Genomic DNA, 23,128 nt, shown 5'->3' with positions numbered 1-23,128 from the left:
GGGGGTGCACATGCACATCAGCAGCAAACATGCATCCCTTCACATTTCCACCATGCTTATGGATTCTTGGAAGTATGTATGTGTATGTCTACTGCAAGGGAGATTATTCTGGGTGGATTTGGAGTGAAAGTTCTGTGGAGCACTCGGAGGGAATGATAATGAGAGTTTTTCTAGGGGCCATAATAACAGGCTGTCAAGCTCCACTGCAGCCTCGCTGCATAACTGGCACGGCTTCCTTCGACAACAGGAAGTGATGTATGTGCCAGCAGGCGGGTCTAATAACACTTGTGACTGCAAACAGGAAGTGAATGTCAGTAGTATTCAGTTCCTTCTAGACACCACAAGGGCATGGCCTAGGGATATTTGCAAGCTCTCGCACAACATATCCTAACACCAGCCGTGTCTCCGGAGAGATAACACCGATTGAATGATGATTTTCCAAGAACAGGGTTGGTCATTCTTGCTATAGGCCTATCTGCAAGATATCTGCTTTCCACAATGTCATTGTGGATAACCTACTATTGTTCTGTTGTCGTTAAACCCATTGACTCCCTGTTCATGAAGTAATCGTCTCAAAAATCACTGACACCAGCCAAGCCAGGGCTCTACACTAACCTTTTCCACTGGTGGCACTTGCGCTACTAACTTTTTCAGTTACTGGTGCAAAACATTGATTTGTTTGCTGCTCTGGATAATAACGAACAATTATGAACCTGTATTGCATACAGATGTGCACATTAATTACTTGCCATCTTTTAAACCACATGCCTTCTTGTTTTCTTTAACGTGGGATAGATTTACTGCAATAGAAAATACAGTCGGCATTATTATTGGGTGTGCTCAAGCCTTCGGCGAGAGCACAACCTTTGTTCTCTCACATATATCTTTTTCTTCTTATTTTTATTTATTTTCCCACCCCTAAGGATCTGTCAATATTTGTACTACATAGACAACGTTGGTGTCAAAAGTTTCGTCTTGGTAGCGATTGAGTTGCTTGTATTTTAATTAACGTTCCGTTGCACGGTTTAGGTTACAACTTTTTTGTGGCAAAAGGTGCCTTGTGTCAACAAAGGGAATTCAGTGCTAGCCTACGTCACAACGTCAGCACACGTTAGCAACAACGCATGGATACAACATGCATAGATGTGCTGTTGCCCAGCGAGTATCGTATTATGCCGTGGTGTACTAGCAGCATATGTAGGTTACATTTAAGCAAATCAAGACTTGCATGTACAGTAAGTAATGTCACATTAAATAATGTATTTAAGCTCAAGCTTGTGTGATGCTTTGCTGTCTTCAATGCCACAGCCTAAACTTTATGTCAAAAGAAACATTCTCATTTCCGGCGCTTTAGCCATTTCCCCCTAAATAAATGTCAAGCTTATTTAAGTTTTGGGGGGCATATTTTCAGATAGCAGATGGTACTGTTTGAATCGCGATTCCATCTGAAATACTGCTGGTGACAACGTTGTTACAGTAGCTTGTTTCAAAGGGGGTTCTTAATGAATTATGCAATATGAGTAGAAATGCTTGAAAAATGTAACTAGAAGGGAAAGACTTAAGGGGACGGACCCACCTGCAACCGGCGCAAGCAAGCACACTCTACAAATTCCCCAGAAATTGTACCCTCTCTAGTTACATTATGAAGCGCAAAATGATTTCTTTTTAGATTTCAACATGTTATGGTTGGCACAGATGGGCAGACTCCTGAACTCTTAAAGATGCTGTAAAGTGGAATATAAAATGAGTTTTAAGTTCATCACACCAAAGAAAAATGTGTTGTTAACTACCCATCCAAATTCGAATGAAAAAAAAACAATGACAAGTATGTTGAATTAGGCTTTGAAATCGTGAGAAAATCTGCAGTCTTCTCTACTTGAGACTGGGGGGGTGTGTCGCCTGAAGGAGCTTAAGCTCCGCCCCCTCAAATTTATTGAATTTAACAACAACAGCATCACTAGCTAAATCAATTGCAGATATCAGAACAGACCTACCTGCAGTCTCTGAGTGTTTATGTGTTTGTACTTTGTCTTTGCATCGTACCAGCTGAGTAACAGAATGCAACCGTCTGTGATCTGACGTAGATAGGTCGCTATGACGTAGATAGGTTGGGTTTTTGCCCCGCCTATACAAAACCTGAGCTGGAAATGGGAGAGAAACTGTTCAACGGTCTAACTCCACATTTCAGTGCGACAACATTTTTGCGCTTTGCACATGCTTTTAGGAACTCATTTCACACGTATATAATGTACTGAGAAGCAAATCATGGAATTTGCTTTACAGCATCTTTAGTAAGTAAGTAAGTAAGACTTTATTTATATAGCACTTTTCATACAAGAATTGCAGCTCAAAGTGCTTTAAGGAATAATAACGCCAAAATGCAGTTGGGAGTGCTGCTGCGTTACGGGATATGTAGGCCCTACCTGTCTCAACAGTTCGCATGCTTCATACTGTCATTGTGAAGCTTCAATGTTTCGTGTTTGAATTATTTTGACGCAGTTACAAATTTAGACAGTCCTGCAATTGAAGGCCCACATCATTTACAGTACATATTGCTAGTGTATAGTGTATAGTGCATTGCTCCGTCTTGGTACCTTAACCACTGGCATTGCCGCCGCCGTCAGCATTGCCATGGCAATACTAGGCCTACTTTTGAAACAAGTATTGCCTGGCAATACTACTTTTTCGCAGACCTTATGAGGTTTATTTAATTTAGAAGACTACAGTTTACTTAAATGACAACCACATTTTATGTAGTGAGGAATCTGAAGCGATACGAAAACTTTAGACTTTTCAATAGGCTGCTAACGTTGCGCCTTGCGCTGGCGAAAAAGTTTGGCAATACCAGGGGCGATTCTAGGATCAGACCTTTAGGGGGGCTCAGCCCCCAATGAGACAATGTGACATGGATACAGTGCCTTGCAAAAGTGTTAAACCCCCTTGCTAATAAATCACTAATTTCACTGGATAACAATTAATACATTTATTACTATGCAAAATATTGAATGAATGAAAAAACTAAAAGTCCCTTTCTTCATGAACTATGAAGACGTATTAGATAATACCCAATTGCTCTGAAAGTGCCAAGTCAATGAAAGGAATTAAGAGTTAAAGACAAAATCAATGTATTTATTACACAAACTGTGGTGCAGGTGTCTGGTACACTTGAGTATCACAAAAGACTGGACAATGAATACAGGAAATCAAGAGAGTATATGGTATCACAATATGGGAGGATACACTATGATTAACATTGCCTTCGCAGGCATTGAAAAAGGACACAGAATGCCAGATCGCTTTTGTTTAGGTCTTTAGATAGGGCTCCTAGAAATGGCCTTGTCACTCCTTCTATTTTCCTCATTCAAAGTTGCATGGCATTATACACTTTGGCAATATTGTGACCTCTAGACTTACATCAGCGACACAGGCCTTTCCTAGTCACACCTTACAAAGACCCAAGTTATGGCTATACAGGCATAATAAAACAGTATAATGACAGTTTATCAATGATACAAGAAACATAAGTAATACATAGGCATTTTTTTTCTCTTTTGGTCATAACCAAGGGTTAAGTGCTCATGAGCTTAATATTGCAAGGTATAGATCAAACATTGTTTATTATATTCAAAACATTTCAAACCGTGTAGATCACTATCTTTAATTGTTGTAAACGGATCAATGGTTTAAGTACAGACCTCTTCAACTTCCAGCATCAACTGAAACGATAATGATGTGTCAACAATAAATAAACATTGTTTTAACGCGTTAGAGCACAAAAACGTATTTAAGATAATAATTCATAATAATTAAAAAAAAAATATATATATATATATAGATATTTTTAGTAGGGCTGTCCCTGACAAAGATTTTCTTTGGTCGACCAAGACTCGACTAAAACGTCTGAATCGACTAATCCTTAATCTTTTTTTCACACAAATAAAACGTACAAACATTTTCCCGATCTGACTCAATGGCTGCTGGAAATTGCAGATTCAGCCGCTAATAGCATACTTAATAATAAGACTCGTATCACCAGTCCTGTTGTAACCGAATGCCAATGGTATTTAGTATCTCTTTCAATGTACTACAAATTACAAATATTGTTTGTTTAACATGCAAATCATCAGAGCGCGCTTATCACTGCCTGAAAACTTGCAGCATGCGAACTTACGTAGAAGCTGAGTGGGGAACAGTGCAACAGAGAAAGATTTTGTTGTCTTGGCCGGAGAAGATAATGTCATTTGATTTGGATGTGATTCTTATAATAGGCATATTCATTTTTCAACCAAGCGCGTTAGCATGAGCGAAGTAGGGCTAGGCCAACTTACGTTTTTCAGGTGGTAGGCTACATCATATTCAACGTCAAACTATGAAAAATAAACCGTTGTTGGTACAGTTTGCATTCAACGTTTTTCGAGTCACCCGGTACTTTGTAAATGTAAATGTACTTTAATGAAATGCTGCCATACCACATATTTCTTTGCCATTTTGACTAATAACACCAACAAAGTATGCTATGGCAGAGTTTGTAGTTTGGCAGGCAATTGTGCTTGTGCTGTGTGCAAAATACCAAAACAAAACAAAGCGCAGATTAACGAAAGGGAAAACAGTAACACCTTTTCTTTTAAATTATATATTTTTAGAGTTGCTTTATTTGTCTTAAATAACATAATCTACAATTTCTGTAGAACAATTAGTTAATTCAGCAATGATGACACAAGCGGGAATCAGATCTCACACTGCCATACGGCAGCTCGACAAAAAAAATCTTCGACCAAGAGCATATCGACCAGAAAATCAACTAGTCGACTGAGTGGGGACAGCCCTAATTTTTTATTTTATTTAGGTGTGCTTGAGAACCCCTAAAAAGTCTAAAATCACCAATGGGCAATACTACTTATATGCTGGTGATGGCACCTATGACCACTGGTATTCTTCGAGCCACTGGTGTCAAAATTCATATGTCCGTCTCGTTTTTTCTGCATGTTTTCCCTGACGAATCCGTCTCAGGCTCGTCATTCTCACTCACAGGCTCCGTTTGACATGGCGAATCGACATCAAGTGATGGTTCGGTTACACTTGAACGTCCCTTCTTAAAAAAGGAGTCAATTTTCCGCTTCATTTTAACACGTTTCACAGATTTGAGTATATATGCGATTGCGTTGTGCGTCTTGACGAGAGTAGAATTTGGTCTGCCCAGAGCCACTCTGGATCTGCCATAACAAATCGCTAGCGTTCGCCTTAGCCAACTCCTTCACAACTAACGGAGCTAGCTGGAAAATCAAACGAACCCTGTGGGGATCAAAGATTGTTCTTGCTCTTAACTTCTGGATATTCGGCAGCGTTGCCACAACGGACCAAATGGCTACGCTCACATCTTTCTCCGCCGCCATTACGGAACTACAACTCAAACTAGCGCACAACATCAACATCATCGTTCTCAGCCACTCCCTCTGTTCGCTGATTGGACCGGTAAAAAGTTTACCAGAGACATCTGACCAATATACCTCAAGCCCAGACGCAGTACAGAAGCATTTTCATTTAGTAATTTTCATTTTGAGCGGAAGTACCTAGGAGGGCAGAGCCAGGCCTGCAAGCTTGTGTGATCTCTGTGGGCAGCAATCTGCATGCTGCAAGGCCGACACATCTAGTCCAGAAAATGAAAATGAAATCCAGATTCTATGTTGTGTATTTCACTACCTGACAAAGCAAGTGCCAGTTTGAAAAAGGCTTATGGCCTAATCTGAGGCGTTTACGGTCAGGAAGAGGAGGAGGTGAGAGGTGGTCGGGAGGGGGTGGGGGGATGAGCCTCTGTCGTGATGGGGGTGAATAGAATGTGACATACAGACCCAGCAGAAGACTAGAGGGTCTGTAATGGCTTTTTGTTCTGCAACACACACACACAGACGCAACAGTTATCTGTGGTGGTCAGCTCCTGTTTCTGTGAGAGGCTGGCTAGGGAGCTCATGCCCCTCAGTGGGATGGAAATGGAAACCCAGTCCAAGCACATTAACACAGCTAACACACCTCTGCTCCAAACACAGGCTTACCCAGGCGCTAGCATTATCCTGGGTGAACCAGAATGAAGCACATCTAAAATATGGGCAGGAATAAATATTTCTGTCATGTCATTGTATTTGTGTATGTGATTCTGTTGCCTGTTTTAGCTTTCTGTAGGCACTAGGAATGCAAATTTTGCTCTGATTTGGTGTGTGTGTGTCTTTCCTTCTGCTCAATCTCATATTGTTGAAAGCCTCTGCTGCCATGGAAACGGCGAATGACAAACAAGATGGCTGTAGAAAACGCCAGGTGTGCGTGCGCGCGTGGCAGCCTTTATCCAAATATTCCGTCTTCTCCTCCTCCTGCCTTTGCATCTATCTTATTATCCTATTTTCTCCATGGTTTTTTCTCAGTCCTCTGCTCTCTTTTACCCTTACTTCCCCCATCGTCTCTCTCTCTCTGCCACTGCCCCACCGCCCACTCTCTCTCTAGTCCCCCTTCTTTCTTCCCCCCTCCCTCTCTCCTCTCTGCATTCTCAGACCGTGTCGATGCACCAGTGAAGAATCCTGCAGCCCTGCTGGTGTGTGAATCTTAAGTGTGCATGGAGCTGTGTGTGTGAAGCTGTGTGTGTGTTGTAGGGGTGGAACGGTACACTGAAGTCACGGTTCGGTTCATACCACGGTTCAGACATCACGGTTCGGTACGAGTTTGGTACAACGGAGGGAAAAGCAAAACAAACCAGGTTCCTCTACGAGTGAATACGGCGCATTGAAGATGACATGTAAATTCCGATTGCGTCAGTAATTTATTTGGCCCTATTTGTATGTGTATCTAATGGCTGGTTAAGCACTGTAGGGAGAAGTTGAACTGTTTTTGTCTCGTTCCAGTGATTGGCACACCTGGGTGATGGCGTCGGATATTTTTTAGTAATTTAGCACACGCCATATGCGTTATATGCGTTAGCATGTTCGATGTATTTCCAGTCACATACCCCACAACCAGTGACGTGCAGTGATGTCAGTAAGAGACATCACATGCACCGAACCGTGACGCCCATACCGCACGGTTCGGTACGAATACATGTACCGTTCCACCCCTAGTGTGTTGTGTTCCTGCTCAGAAGTGCCGAGTGAAACACTGTGATACTTAACTGCGTAGTGATGCCGTGCCCTTGCTAGAGCTATGGAGAAGTGGACTATCTGTCTGCTACTGTGTGTCAGAACATCTTTAGGGCGTCCCTGAAATCAGTGCTCTGTGTGCTGGTCCGTTTTACTTCTGCCTGCACAGTGATTAGAATATCATGGCTAAACCTTTGCTGACTTAGAGAGATGTTTGGACCGAAGGACAGGAACAGAGAGGTGGATACAGAGAGATGTGAACATGAGAGAGGACTGCTGATGGGGGGGCTGTTATTAAGCCAGGCAGAGAGGTAGACAGACAGGCAGAAAGGTAGACAGACAAGCAGCGATGGAGGGATGTCAGTGTTGGTACATTTTGCTTTTGATATGCTGACACCCATTAACCGTTAACTAGATAATGGTAAATAAATAAAAAAATGCTTTTTATTAAGGGCTGTCTTTAGACTTGGTGAAATAGTAATGTTTTGTACATGCCTTTTTATATTGTCTGTTGCCTTTGCTGAAGTTTATTGCCACACTTTTCTTGCTGGCTTGGCTGCCCTGGCTAGATTGACCACGAGGTCATCGTCCTTATCCTCAAAGTGTTTTCCAATGCCTTTAGTCAACTCTGTCCTAGAGAGATACCAAACTAGCTCTTTCAATCATTCTGCACACCAACTGGGCGATGGTCTCAGACTGGCACAAATAACACTTTCTCTCCTCGGTTAGCAGCGGCGCAATCTTCAGTTGGCTGCGAGCCATCCTCTGGCATGGTAGCTGGGGGGCTTGTTCTTAACGTGTTTTAGCACAGTGCTAGTACTGCTACTAACCTGAAGAGTGGCAACACACAGTTTACATTTGTCTTTTTTAAGTAGACCAATAGGCAAGGAAGTAGGTAGACAGACAAGCAGGTCTGTAGGTAGACAGACAGGCAGGTCTGTAGATACACAGACAGGGCTGTGTGGAGGTAGACAGACAGGCAGGTTTATAGATAAGTAGACAGACAGGCAGGGTAGGTAGGTAGACAGACAGACAGAGGCAGGCTGGGAGGTGGACAGGGAGGTAGGGGTGTAGGTCGGTATCATGGCATTCTAACGGCCTGTCATTCACTATTCTATCTGCACAGGAGGAATAGGTGAGAAGAGCTAGACTGACATCTCCATGGTGATAGAGCTGCTGCACTGGAGAAAGGCAGGTTCGACCTTCATACTATAGATAATTGGCCATTGTGTGGGATAGCTGGCCGATTGAGTAAGAGTAGACTCTGTTAGAAGTGGTTATCTGTGTATCTGGTGCTGCGATATATGACATTCACCCACATTTTAGTCGATCACGCTGCCTCTATCATCTTGTCTCCTTCTTTGTCGAAAGAGGAGGCGGGACTCAGGCAGCGTCTCCGCACACACAGAGCGGAAACCGACAGATGAAGAGAAGGCGTGAACCCACTGTGTTATGAAGTGTACTGTTTCGTGACATCTACAGCCAGTTAGGAAGAATAAGTCCAAATGGACTTGGTTTCAAAGCCGCAATCTTCAGCTCCGGTGTGGGAACATTTTGGCTTTAAGCCGAATGAGAGAGGAGAGCCAATTAACTTGAACGAGTCGGTATGTCAACTTTGTTTAAAAACAGTGGCAACGAAAAGAGGCAACACAACTAACCTTCAATCTCAACTAAAACACAACCATCCCATCCAGTTTTTTAACCTGAGAACAAGAACTGCAGCTGGAGCTGGAATGGGGTCTTCCAGACAGTTATCTGTTTCAGATGCCTTTTCTCAACAGTGCAAATATAAACGTGATAGCGCGAAATGGCGCACACTCACAGATAACGTAACTCGCTATATAGTGTAGTGGAGTGTCGAAAAACCAGCATTTAAAAATATGCTGCAAACTACATCTCCCAAACTGCCATTCCATCCTTGTACAATAAAGTAAAAGAGAGTCCAGATACATACCCCAGCCCTGTCATTATGTAATCAGTGGCATAAAATGGTCTGAAAATTACAATAATATCGTTTATCGCAATAAATTTTGCTGCGATATATCACACAACAAAAATTACTTATCGTGACAGCCCTACCCACTATCTGCTTTCCCAGCGTGTGTGTGTGGTAGACAGCATTAGGTGTGGAGCCACCGTGTGTGTGTGTCAGTCGGTCAATCATAGGCTGTTTTATCAAACTGAAGAACGCTAAGAACATACTTGCTTACTTGAGAAGAACGTTCTTGCCCAAGCGTCTTGCAAGACCGCGAGGACAGAGAACGATTTGAGATGCGTGTGTTTTTGCAATGCCTTCTGGGAAATCAGATGCGTTCCTCAAAAAAAGGGGCGGACCAAGAACATTTCCGGGTATTTTTGGTGTTCTTGGTGACTTGTGTTCTTTGGATTGGAACCGTACTTGGGCAATGTAAGATGACGTCAAACGAGTTCGCAAGAACTCAAGAACGTAAAAAAATGTGTATTGATAAACAGCCATAAACAAGGCTGACACACACACACACACTGAGTGCTGGTGTAGTCCTCACGCATGTCTGCAGCCAGCGTGACATTTAGACGGTCTTTAATGTTTAAATGGAGCCATTATTAAATGGCAATCTCATTTTCACTGTTATTTCCAGCCCATAATAACAGTATCAGCAGGCAGAGACTGTGTGTGTGAGGAGGGCAATTCCTCCTGCTATGGTCCTATGTCCACCTGTTTCAGGACACCTCGTAGCATCTTGATGAGCAGCATCATGCAGGAAACACTGACATGCTCCTTCACAGCATACTCATCACATGTAGCCTCTATATGTCCCCAAAGCCTCTATATCTCCTTGTATCCTGCTCCGTAGCCAGTTATTATGCAGTGTGTCCAGGAGGGAGCACACACGCACTCGCCCATCTGAAGCACACGATTTAGATTAGGCCCGGCTGCAGCAGCAGCGTTTGAATGTCTTGGTTTTCGCAGTCCGCAGAGCCGTTTCCTTGACAACAGCAGAAGGCTGGCTGTTTGGAGAGTGTGAGAGCTGAGCTGTACAAACAAGAGCTGCTGCTAACTGTGTCACGACTGCTGCCTGCCTCCTCTCTCCACCATCTTTCCCCTCTTCTCACTCTCGTTCTCTGTCCCCTCTCTCTCTTTCTCTCGCATTTAATGCCACCCCTTTTATTTCACACGTTTGTCCTTCCACCAGCACCCTCCCCTCCTCACCATCTGGCGGCCTCAGCCTCTCGGCTTCCTTTCACAGGGGTCCCCCCTCTCTCTCTCTCTCCTCCCCCTCCCCTCTTTCACCCTGTCCTCCGCTGTCCATTCCACCCCCTCCTCTCCCTTTATCAATGTTTTTTCAATGCCCGTCCTCGCCTGTTCCGTTGGACCGATAATCCACTCACCCATGCAGTGTTTCCCCTACCATTATGTTAGGAGGGCATTTTTTTATATTGCGCCAGATCACAAAATAAGTCATTTAAGGTTACCTTTCCTATAAAACAGGTCCATAGCTTGCTCTTTTATTAAACAAAGCTGTAAACCTAGGGGAAACACTGCCATGTGTGTGTGACCTGTCCTCCGTTGCTTGTGGTGCAGGTGTAGAGGCTTGCTGTGGTCCCACCCTGCAGAAGGTTGGCAGCAGCTAGATCAATAATGTAGATGTTGTTGAGGAGTCTGTGTGTGCTCACATACACCATCCTCCCTCTCTCTGTGTCTCTCGCGTACACACGCCCTCCCCCCCTGCCCTCCCCCCCTGCCCTCCCCCTCCCTCCTTAGAGAAGCCAGTTTCAAGTTCCTCTCCAGAGAGCCAGCCAAGAGTAGGTTGGAGGGGGGCAGCTTAGAGACAGCACAGGATGGCTGCATCTTGTCATTAGGCCCAGTCGGATATGACAACCAGGCGCTCCAGTGGTGGGCTTAATGATGCTGCTGGAGAGGGACACCGCGCTACAGCCGTCTGTCTGTCCTGTCCTTCTGCTCTGCTGTTGGCTAGAGTAGGTCAGCGTTGTTTACTTGTTCTTTCAGGACTGGGCCGGTCGGTCTGTCTTAGCTGCAGTCGGCGAGTGGTGTTGTTACCTAATGCCTGTCCTGTGTGTTCAAGCCTGCCCTGCCTATCTGCTTGGCCCTGCTCCCTGTTCTCCTCTGTGGTCTGCAAGGCCAGCATTCACACAGAAAGGTCGCTGCCCGTGTCCCGCCCGCCGGCTCTGATCTGTCCTGTGATAGGCTGACCCGAGCAACATTGACAGGTGCTCTGTACACCTGGGAGAGACGTGTGTGTGTGTGCAGGGTGTATGGGATCTCTGCCCCTTCATTCTGAGAAGCAGAGAGGCCTAGTTGGGAACGTGGAGGTTGTTGGTGTAAGCTGATCCCCTGGGGAGCGGGAAGGGGGTGGCTGCAGGGGCACAAGCTGGAACCCAGTATGGGGAGAGTGTGGGGAGAAGACAAACATAAATGGTGCGGAGATACAGATCTAGAGAAAGAGAGGGAAATATCAAATGAAATAGATAAAGAGGAAGGGGGTGGAGGGGTTGGAAAGAGAAGAGGGCAGAATGTAAAGGGGGGGAAAGAAAAGCTGGATGTGCCCTGAGGGCAGCATTAGAGCCCCCCGTCTCTCCCTTAATCCCTGCCTACCCGGTGGCCCACATAAGGCAGCCCACTCACACTAAGCCATGGGCCAGGCTGGCCTGAAACAACACAAGCACACATCCTAAACCTGCAGCCCAGCTCCCACTCAGAAGCCCTGGCTCTCCCTGGCCTGAACCTCCCCAGCCTGGCTCTCTGGCTGCCTTGCTGGCCTCTTAGCTCCACAGCTGCTCAGAGAGGGGGCTGGTGGGCTCTACTGAGGCTCTAGCAGGGCTTTGGAGGCTTGTTGTGTTCTCTCCTCTTATTTCCCAAGGCCTGTTGATGTTGAAGTCCTCTCCATTGGAACAAAGGCCTGCTCCAACTCATGAAGATGCGGCGAAGCTTGAATGTTGCAGCTCTGGGCCAGTGAGTCAATGCTGCTCCTTTGTCCTGTCCTGGCTGACTGGATCTGGTTCCTGTCAAGCAGGGGGGGAGGGGAGGAACAGGCCAGGGCAGGGGTTGACCTCTCCCCTCTGACCTCTTCATGTTTGCTCTAAGCTCCTTTGTGTCGGGTCTGACTCAAATTTCTGCCCCTTTATCAACGTGGTCGGATCATATAGCCGACTCTGTCTTGTCTGAACTCTGCAGGGTTATGTGTAACACCAGTCACTCAAATGACATGGTGTGTGTGCGTGTTTGTGTGTGTGTGCCCCCCTAAGCCCAGCCTCTCTGTCTCACCTGAGAGTCAGACTGCTTTGGATCTGAGTTGCATTCATCAGCACTACTGTGTTGCCTTCCCAATCTCTGGTGATGCTGAGTCAAAACCTAATTAGCCACAATGCTGCCGTTACAAGTCGGTTTATGCAACCCAAACACACACGCAGACACACAAACACACTAGTGTTGCTTCGCACCATTCTTTTGTTATGTTCGTCTTACCAGCTTTGTCTGACAATGAATCTTGTCCAACCTGTCCCATAGAACAATGATGGACACAGCTAAAAGAGTATGAATGGGTATATTTGTTTACATTTAGTGCTTTGTGCTGGAGGGAGGGCATGTGAAAGTGAGTGTGTATGAAAGAGATAATGGTTTGGAGGAACTGAAGGACCTAGCCTCCAGGGCCGCTGTGGGCCGGATCCAGAGCTGTCTCAGCGCGACACCCTGATATCTGACCTACTAAAAGAACAAAGTTTACAGCCTCTCCCTCCGCTGCCCCCAGAGACCACTCCACCCTCTCTCCCCCAGGCTAGAGGCTGTTTCCAGGGCCGGGGGGAGCCCTGTCCGGCAGGGCTGGCTGTGTGGTCCTCCAGCCAGCACTGTGTCAGTGTCCTGGGAGTCTTCCTCCCCGGTATGTTCGGTCCACCAGGCCTGTGGGCGCTCCTCAGTAGATGAAGGGGCTAGTCATGTCACATCCTGCCCTGCAGTCTCTGCCAAAACTCTGTGTTGTGTAGTGTTGATCCTGCTCTGCTGAGACCATTTACATTTAGTCATTTAGCAGACGCTCTTATCCAGAGCGACTTACAGTAAGTACAGGGACATTCCCCCGAGGCAAGTAGGGTGAAGTGCCCAAGGACACAACATAATTTGGCATGGCTGGGAATCGAACTGGCAACCTTCAGATTACTGGCCCGACTCCCTAACCGCTCAGCCACCTGACTCCCTAGACCAGAATGGACTTCCTGGTTGGTCTGTCCTAATGTTTGCAAACAGACAGTTGAAAAGGGCTGTCTGGTTGACTGTGCTGGTCATCCAGGGTGTGTTGTGTTTTGATGATGTACTCAATCATTGTCCTCCAGTGTGCCTTTTAGCTAAAGCTGCCTAGCAGCTGTTAGCATACCTCAGAATTATCCTGGCTCCTTTACTGAGGTCTAACGGGAATGAGTTTGGTAGACCCCTCTATGAAGAACTGTATACATTAGGGGTGTAACAGGGAGTCAGGTGGCTGAGCGGTTAGGGAATCGGTCTAGTAATCCGAAGGTTGCCGGTTTGATTCACCGCCAGGCCAATGGCGTTGTGTCCTCGGGCAAGGCACTTCACCCTACTTGCCTCGGGGGAATGTCCCAGTACTTACTGTAAGTCGCTCTGGATAAGAGCGTCTGCTAAATGACTAAATATAAATATAACAATAAATCTTCGAACAATATATTGCAATACAAATTTTTTACAATATGTATCGTAGAGTTATGGCAATATTTTTACAATATGACGTCCGTTTGATCCTATTGGTTGAGCTACCAGTACGCAACCTACTCTGCACCTGCGTCATGCGTGCATTCACAGAAATCGCTTGAACTGAGTGAACTAAATTGTATGTACAACAAAGAAAATTATTGCAAATGTTTAATGTTTTGGAAAATATCTGTTAATTGAACTTTACATAAAAAATGTTGTTCAAAATATCGTGATGCGTATTGTATCGTACACCCAGTATTGTGATACGTATCGTATCGTGAGCTGAGTGTATCGTTACACCCCTAGTGTACATCCTTCAGGCACAGAAACCAGAGGAGGGCTTGTGTAGCTTGAGAGAGCGAACGAAGCCTGAGTTGGCCTTCTCTGGTTCTCAGTTGTCCTTTTAAGGTCAGCAGTGTAGCAGTGGGATGTTTACACCAGGAGGGAGGAAGCCCTCAACACTCAGCTCCACTCATTAATGAAGGCGAATGGTGAACTTCCATTGGTCAGCTTGTTAAGGTTGTTGAATCATTTTGAACAGTTTAACCCTTGTGTTATCTTTGGGTCATTCTGACCCATCAGTCATTGTGACCCACCGTCGGATTGCGACAACTTTACCGCATACAAAAACAAAGCGAAGCATTTTCTTTTAACCGTCGGGCTGTGTCAGGCCCCTCACATCGCGAAGGTTAAAATAAAATGCTTTTTATTTGCTTTTGTATTGGGTAAAGTTGTCGCAACACAATGTTTAACCCTGTCGCAACAAAACCTTTAACCCTTGTGCTGCCTTCGGGTCACATGACCCAAAGGCAACACAAGGGTTTGGCCTATATCTGTGGGATATAAAGGTGGAAGGCAATTCCTGTGCATAGCTTATTTGAACGAAGCCCTACAGTGATCTCTTCTGGTGTACATGGTCTTCTGACCAACCAGAAGCTGACCCTGTGCGTGTTTTCGAGGGTCCATCCTTGCTTAGTGTACGGACAGTTTAACGTGTGGTTGGGGGATTTTGTCTGTGTCTCCGTCCCACCCTCTCTCTGTCCCACACTGTTTCTTCTAAAGATCAGTCCATGGACTCTGTCCTGTGCCTCCTAAACCTGTAACCCCCCCCCCACTCACCCACACACACACACCACAACATCAACGCAGTCCCCGCGTCTGCCCACCAGCCTGGATTCCAGTAGAAATACACCAGTGGTTATGTGCAGGCCCATGACTTCTGCCTGCCTGCCTGCCTGTCCTTCTTTTGTACCCATGTCCTGACACCCAGCAGGCTGGATGGGAAGGCCACCAGTGCCCCTGTCTGTAACATAGTGGTCAGTGTGTGTCACAATAGCCACAGTGGTCAGTTTGTGTGTGCATGTGTTAGGGATCCAGTGTTATGGAACAAATGACAGACATGCAGGAATGTGACCGTGGGTTGGACAGCTATAGGCCAGTGGAAAGCCCCTCTGACTACCCCCCAAATCCTGATAAGCCCTTCCCCTTAGACTCGGGGACGGGGTAGGGACAGGGACAGGGAGGCCTGCGAAAGGGGACGTACAGTTAGGTCCATAAATATTTGGACATTGACACAATTTTCATCATTTTGGCTCTGTATACCACCACAATGGATTTGAAATTAAACAATCAAGATGTGCTTTAAGTGCAGACTTTCAGCTTTAATTTCAGGGTATTTACATCCAAATCAGGTGAACGGTGTAGGAATTACAATACATTTTATATGTGCCCCCCCCCCCCCCCCCCTTTTTAAGGGACCAAAAGTAATTGGCGTTTGTGTGGTGGGGGGTGAGGGAGGGGAGGAGCCCTGGCTGCCATCCTGCTAGCAGAGAGAACATGGCTGCATGCTCTCTGTATGGACCTGGACCTGGCCACACCTGGCCTAGAACAGAAACAGAACCTGAAGTAGAAACACAACCTCAAACAGAAACACAACCTCAAACAGAAACACAACCTCAAACAGAAACACAACCTCAAACAGGAACACGTTCTTCCTTTCCTCCACTCTCCATTCCATCCTCCCCCCCATCCCTCTCCGCCTCCCTCCTTTAAGCCAGGCTTCAGTCGTGTGAAACACCAGTGTAAAGTTCGCTAACCCCTGCATGTCTCTTCTGTTTTTGCAGGACCTGGTGGACAGTGCTGCAGCAGCCCTGGTTGCTTCTCCAGCTGGATTTTAACCTAACCTGTCCGTCCCTCCTTACACAGCCATGGAATCGGTAGGTTCTCCTCTCAGCACCCCTGCCCCCTTTCTTGAGCGAGCCAATACTGCTGAGCCGAACAGAGACTCAGCCCCTACTGTTAACAACCTCATAGAGAACGAGTGGATCTGTGCATTGTTGGCTGTGTGTGTGTGTCATGGTAGGGTAGGGCAGAGCAGAGCAAACGGTGACATGAGCTAAGCTAGTACCAACAGGCAGCTGTAAAGCCCTGTTTGCAAGGCTGGAATGCGTGCAGAGCAGGGCTTAAAGCATGCCCAGGCTCGGCCTTTGTTTAAGGCTTTCTGTGTTTCGGCTACGGAGGCCTTTTGTAGATATAGGTAGGCTATGTAGTGTCTGCACAGTTTGTTGCGTGGTATGGGTCTTTCTGTGTGTGTAAAGAGTGTAAAACTTGCATGTTTGGTGAGAATGTGTCCCTGGGATGGAAAAGTGGGTCACAGTGTGTAGCCCTCTTCTTTTCCCATTCTGTCTCCCCTCCTCCTCCTCACCTCTCCTTAGCAACAGGAGTTGCTGATGTACACCTGTGCATTCCAACCATATCTGCTTATTTTGGAGAGCGAGGAAACTTTTCACAAGACTGTATTTCGTGTGTGTGTATATGTGTGTTTTCCCCCCTCGTGATGCCAGTCACATGGTTTCCAGGCACCAAGCTCAGCTAATCAGAATCAGATTTTATTTTTAACCGCTCGTCTAAATCCTCCATTTCATCCAGAGTTAGCAGAAAATCTTCTATATGCCTGGTTTACTTTTCTCTTTTTTGCTTTCATTCATTCTTTCTTTCTCCCTCTCTCTCCCAGCTATTTCTCCCTACCAGCCTTGTTCTTTATCTTCTTGGGTTTATGCAGTATTGTTGTGCTGGCTGGCTGTCGAGGGCTGGGGCTGTGTCCGGCAGAGATGTTGTGTTGGACGGAGCCACAGATGAAAGACTCTCTCTGACCTGCTTCTCTGCTCATTACCAGCATGGTTCTCTCTCTCTCTCTCTCTCTCCCCCCCCCCTTTCTCTCTTCCCCCTGTCTTTTCCTCTCCCCCTTTTGGAAGCCGGGTATTCCTCTGTGGTATTAGTCTACAGTGCTCCGAACAGGCAAGTGGGTCCTGCCAGTCATGTTACATAACTCCCCCATGCTAGTTAGCCTAGCCGGAGACAACTATAGGAGCTTTGTTCCCCTGAACCCCCCCGCCCCCCTCCCTGTCCCTCCCCCCTCTGGCAAGCCACATGCTAACGCTCGGTTGAAAGACTCTGTGTGCTGTGAACAGGCATGGCTCTGTGGTGGGACAGGGGAGCAGAGAAACTCCACCATTACCCTGCAAAATGGCAGGGCACTCCCGTCCTGTCTAACAGCAGCTGTGGAATGTGAACTCTGCAGTATGGGAAGGAAGGAGGAGGAAAGAGATAGAGAGTTAGGGAGCAGAGCTGTTATTGTGCCATCTAGTTACTATATGGATAGACACTGGGTAGACTGCACGACTCATGTAATGACATGTTTCACTTGATGATTTGATATTTTGAAGTGACGTCCCAGAATAAACACACACACACACACACAGACCATTGCAGCAGGGAGAGCCAAGGTTGTATGTGGGCCTGTTGTGCCATTGAAGCAGTGTTCGGAAATGTGCTGGATCCTGCCAGTGCCTGTGGCTTAGGAGACTGGCAGGTAGGTGTGAGAGCAGGCAGGAGGAGCAGCCCTGCTGCTACTCTGAAGAGCAGAGACAACCAGGCCTGGCTCCAAGGCTCTGCTTACTGCTAGGAAAGAGATGGAGGGAGAGAGAGAATGGAAAAACAGGGGAGATCATTGAATACAGTGAGAGCTGGAGTGGAGGACAGAAGTGTCTGGTTTTTAATGAAGCGATGCTCTGCTGCCTGCTGAAGAATAGGCTGCTGCTGTCTACCAGAGGAAGATGAGGTGGTCAGGGTCTACTCCCTCACACACACACACGCTACATTTACATTTAGTCATTTAGCAGACGCTCTTATCCAGAGCGACTTACAGTAAGTACAGGGACATTCTCCCCAAGGCAAGTAGGGTAAAGTGCCTTGCCCAAGGACACAACGTCATTTTGCACGGCCGGGAATCGAGCCGGCAACCTTCTGATTAATAGCCCGACTCCCTAACCGCTCAGCCATCTGAGTGGATTGGGCCATGATGGTGGACAGTGGGGATGGCTGAAACGGCCTAAAAATAAAACCTCCGATTTTTCCCGAGCAATATCAATTTACAGATGAATTTCCCTGTGTGGATTAATAAAGTGGCAACCTAACTACACCTAAAATGTTGTATATACAGATAAAAGATGCCTTGTGCAAAGAATGATTGGACCCCTGAAGAAAAAAAGGTTTTGTAATGCTAAATAACTAAATCAGAAATAAGGTGCTTGTAATTATTTTTATTTTTTTGCAAGGAACACTAGTCAGTCTACTGCTGCCTCTGTATGATTGAAGCCTTTTGTATGAAGAGATTTGAACAAAAATGCTGTAACCAGCTAGATCCATCAGAGCCATCACCATGCCTTCGTCCATTTATTGTAAGACAAACAATGCAAACAAGGATGCTAAGCTAAAGAACAAAAAAGCTAGCTGCACGTAGCTTCCAACTTTGTCAACACCCATTTAGAGTGTTGAACTGATACCAGTACAGAGTTGTAGAGCATAGAATCCATGCCCCGCTGCATATGTGAATGTCCGTGCTTCCCATGAACTACAGGAGCTCAGGGAAGCAGTGGAGGTTCCAACCAAGTTGAGGTGAAAATACATTTTCATTTTTAAACATTGTCCTAAAAGGTATATTCAAATTAATTTATCAGAGAGCCCAGCTCTAGTGGACAGACAGTCTGTAAAAGGTGGCAGGTGGGTGTGTTTGTGTGTCTGTGGTAATATTTGCTTATGTCTTTTAGAATAGGGTGTGCTGTAAACTTGTTTTAGCTGTCCATTTTCTAAGCCAAGTTCCCACCCAAGGGCCGGGTCCCCAGCCCTCTGGCCTCCACATCTGATCAGATGTGGAGGCCAACATTATAGCTGCAGCAGAGGAACACACAGAACAACACCAGAGGCTGAACGAGAGTGAGAGAACCATCTAGCAAAAGAAGATGTGTATATGTCGAGTAGAAAGAGAGAAGAGGCCTTCGAAAAACAACAGCTATTCTCCTTGCTGTCCCCTTCCTCCTTCCCTCGATGACACTGTGGTTTTCCCCTGGCTGCTGCCAGATCTCTTTCTTTCTCTTTTTCACCCTCTCACTTTCCCTCTCTCTCTCTGCTAGTCTCTCAGGATCATGATGACTGGGCTGTTTGTGTGAAGCTGGAGATTAGAGAGCTAATGTTGTGTGTAGACACACACTTGCTCACAAATACACAAAGACAGAAAGACAGACAGTTACTCTTTCACCCACAAACTAGGTTGAACTCACACACAATAGAACACCTCGGCAGGCCTCATTAGGTCCATGTTTGGGCAGAGCTTCAGTCTCTCTCCCTCTGTTGGACATGGACTGGTGCTCGCTGCTAGACTGGCTTTATGGGAGACCCAGATAGGGCTAACCTTTGCCCTGCCAGTCAGAAGAGCTTCTGGGTTATCATGCCCAGGGTGGTTATCTGTAGACGGGCCTGTCCTAGACAGCTGGGGTGTTCTTCAAAGTGACTTGAGAGCAGCTTTTATGCCCCGCTAGGCTATTCTGGAATCAACGGCTGCAGTAATGTCCGTCTTTCTGATTTCTCTCCTTCCATCCTGACCGTAATTTCGATTCTGCCTGGCTTTGTGCACGTACAGTTAGGTCCATAAATATTTGGACATTGACGCAATTTTCATCATTTTGGAATGAAACAATCAAGATGTGCTTTAAGTGCAGACTTTCAGCTTTAATTTCAGGGTATTTACATCCAAATCAGGTGAACGGTGTAGGAATTACAACACATTTTATATGTGCCCCCCCCCCCTTTTTAAGGGACCAAAAATAATTGGACAAACTAACATAATCATAAATCTAATTGTCACTTTTAATACTTGGTTGCAAATCCTTTGCAGTCAATGACAGCCTGAAGTCTGGAACCCATAGACATCACCAGACGCTGGGTTTCGTCCCTGGTGATGCTCTGCCAGGCCTCTACTGCAACTGTCTTCAGTTCCTGCTTGTTCTTGGGGCATTTTCCCTTCAGTTTTGTCTTTAGCAAGGGAAATGCATGCTCAATTGGATTTAGGTCAGGTGATTGACTTGGCCATTGCAGAACATTCCACTTCTTTGCCTTAAAAAACTCTTTGGTTGCTTTCGCAGTATGCTTCGGGTCATTGTCCATCTGCACTGTGAAGCGCCGTCCTATGAGTTCTGAAGCATTTGGCTGAATCTGAGCAGATAATATTGCCAGAAACACTTCAGAATTCATCCTACTGCTTTTGTCAGCAGTCACATCATCGATAAATACAAGGGAACCAGTTCCATTGGCAGCCATACATGCCCACGCCATAACACTACCTCCACCATGCTTCACTGATGAGGTGGTATGCTTTGGATCATGAGCAGTTCCTTCCCTTCTCCATACTCTTCTCTTCCCATCATTCTGTTACAAGTTGATCTTGGTCTCATCTGTCCATAGGATGTTGTTTCAGAACTGTACAGGCTCTTTTAGATGTTTTTTGGCAAACTCTAATCTGGTCTTCCTGTTTTTGAGACTCACCAATGGTTTACATCTTGTGGTGAACCCTCTGTATTTACTCTGGTGAAGTCTTCTCTTAATTTTTGACTTTGACACAGATACGCCTACCTCCTGGAGAGTGTTCTTGATCTGGCCAACTGTTGTGAAGGGGATTTTCTTCACCAGGGAAAGAATTCTTCTGTCATCCACCACAGTTGTTTTCCGTGGTCTTCCGGGTCTTTTGGTGTTGCTGAGCTCACCAGTGCGTTTTTTCTTTTTAAGAATGTACCAAACAGTTGATTGAGCCACACCTAATGTTTTTGCTATCTCTCTGATAGGTTTGTTTTGATTTTTCAGCCTAACGATGGCTTGCTTCACTGATGGTGACAGCTCTTTGGACTTCATATTGAGAGTTGACAGCAACCGATTCCAAACACAAATACCATACTTGAAATGAACTCTAGACCTTTTATCTGCTCCTTGTCAATGAAATAACGAACTCCCATGAGGGAATAACATACACCTGGCCATGGAACAGCTGAGCAGCCAATTGTCCAATTACTTTTGGTCCCTTAAAAAGGGGGGGGCCACATATAAAATGTATTGTAATTCCTACACCGTTTACCGGATGTAAATACCCTGAAATTAAAGCTGAAAGTCTGCACTTAAAGCACATCTTGATTGTTTCATTTCAAATCCATTGTGGTGGTATACAGAGCCAAAATGATGAAAATTGTGTCAATGTCCAAATATTTATGGACCTAACTGTACATGGATTAATGCCCCCCCCCCCTGCAAACACACACATACACTTTTTTGCAGTCTTGTAGTAGCTATCCATGATTCCCTATCTTTCCCCTGCCTCGCCTCTGGCTGTCCCCTTTCCTAGCCCCAGCCAGCCACAGAGATGTGACCTTGGTTTTAAGTAGCCCTGATCACACTCTTCTCTCTCCCTCCTGTCTCTGTGCTCTGCTCTCTGCCCTCTCTGCTAGTAAGCCTACACCACTCCTGGGATGGTGTGACCTTGTTCTTCACCACTTGGTATGTCTGCATGCCACTCTACCCCCACTGTCTTTCTCTCTGAAACACACACACACCGTTAGGCTAACCAGTTTGTTGTTACTTCTGATGATGCACTAGGCAATAGGGCCTGGTCTGCTGCTGGAGGTGCAAATGTAGCAATATCCTTCCCCAAGCTCTCTGCTCGAACACAGGGTAATGACTTGTCACTATCCAGCCTTGCAGGTCCACCCAGCAACTTGTTAGCTCAGCCCAGCAAAAGCTCTCATGGAATCCCTCAGATTTGGAGTGCCTCTGATCTATATTGAGATTGACAGACATCAATGTTTGCATAATTAATTAATTGGTAGCTTGCTGTTTGTTTCTTTTTCTGTGTGTGCCTGTGTGTGTGCACCTTTCCCTGTATTTGCTTGGGTGAAAAGCGTATGGTATTTATGGCTTGAGGCGGAGTGGGCACGAACACACACACACAGGCAGGGATTGGCAGGTCTGGACTTCTCCACATCCAGGTGTTCCTCAATAAGTGGGCACACAGAGACAGCGGAGCGTTTGTATGTCTGTGTGTGCACATGTATTCATGTAAAAGGCAGATTGCTCTGCCTCTAAACGTATGGGTGTGTGTGCCCCCTCTGTTTCAGGCTGATTCCTTTCAGCTGTCCAACTGGCTGGAACCGAGGCTAGGCCCAGGCTTGTATAACGAGCACAACTTGGTTTTGAAATAGCCGCTGTATCCTCACGTTGTCTCCGATCTCTTTCTCTCTCTCTCCTCTCTTTCTTGCCATTTCTTTCTCCTCTCCTTTCCCTCTCATCCCATTCTCAGCCTGCTAGAACAGCTGATCGTCAAGGCAGACAGCTCCATGGTTGTTAGCCTGCTGCGGCTAGGTTGACTTGTATCAACGGCCTTTAGAAATCAGAAAGAAATATGGTTGTCATTCATTTTTCATGAAATTTAATTCACTGCCAATTTCGCTGTGAACCTGGCGCCTTTGTTTTCTGGCCCACGTTTGAACCTGCCCTTGTTTATTGGGTCACCCTTATTGTTGAACCCTTAGTGTGCAAATTGTGACGCCACGGTGAGTGTGTTCGCCTGTGCTCTCTGACAGAGCGAGGCCCGAGCCAGAATCCAACCAGGAGAACAGACGAGGTAGCAGATGGGTCTGCCTGGACTTAACCCTCCTGCCCAGTTTGTCTGGGGCCAGACACAGGAAGGCCATTGTCTTTGCGACTACTCTAGGCCAAGCCCTGACAGTCAGCCTGCCTCTCAAAATCATTTTAGGTGAAAGGGATTGTATGGAGGAGAAGTGTTGTTGAACTGGACCGTGTTCAGGTCAGTGTGGACCGTGTTCAGGCCAGTGTGTACTAGTGTTGTCACGGTACCAACATTTCAGTTGTCGTTACCAATACCTTTGAAATTTCAGTCAAGTAGTTTGTGCGATAGACTAATGCGTTCTGC

The 23,128-nt window shown here is 46.0% G+C and overlaps 2 protein-coding genes across 3 annotated transcripts in view; one reads left to right on the top strand and one right to left on the bottom strand.

Annotated features, from left to right (window-relative positions):
• Positions 1-23,128, top strand: part of ankrd11 (ankyrin repeat domain 11) — a 96,393-nt gene that overhangs the window by 10,420 nt on the left and 62,845 nt on the right. For both annotated transcript variants that reach the window (XM_062470755.1, XM_062470756.1), the window contains exon 2: positions 15,942-16,034. The gene's annotated coding sequence lies outside the window, so the exon portion shown is untranslated. The remainder of the gene's footprint in view (positions 1-15,941; positions 16,035-23,128) is intronic.
• The window catches only part of cbfa2t3 (CBFA2/RUNX1 partner transcriptional co-repressor 3), a 212,842-nt gene that overhangs the window by 168,354 nt on the left and 21,360 nt on the right, over positions 1-23,128 (bottom strand). The gene's annotated exons all lie outside the window — the stretch shown is intronic.

Source organism: Osmerus eperlanus, chromosome 10 (assembly GCF_963692335.1).
Source record: "Osmerus eperlanus chromosome 10, fOsmEpe2.1, whole genome shotgun sequence".
Taxonomy (NCBI): domain Eukaryota; kingdom Metazoa; phylum Chordata; class Actinopteri; order Osmeriformes; family Osmeridae; genus Osmerus; species Osmerus eperlanus.
This window is presented reverse-complemented; position numbering and strand designations above follow the sequence as displayed.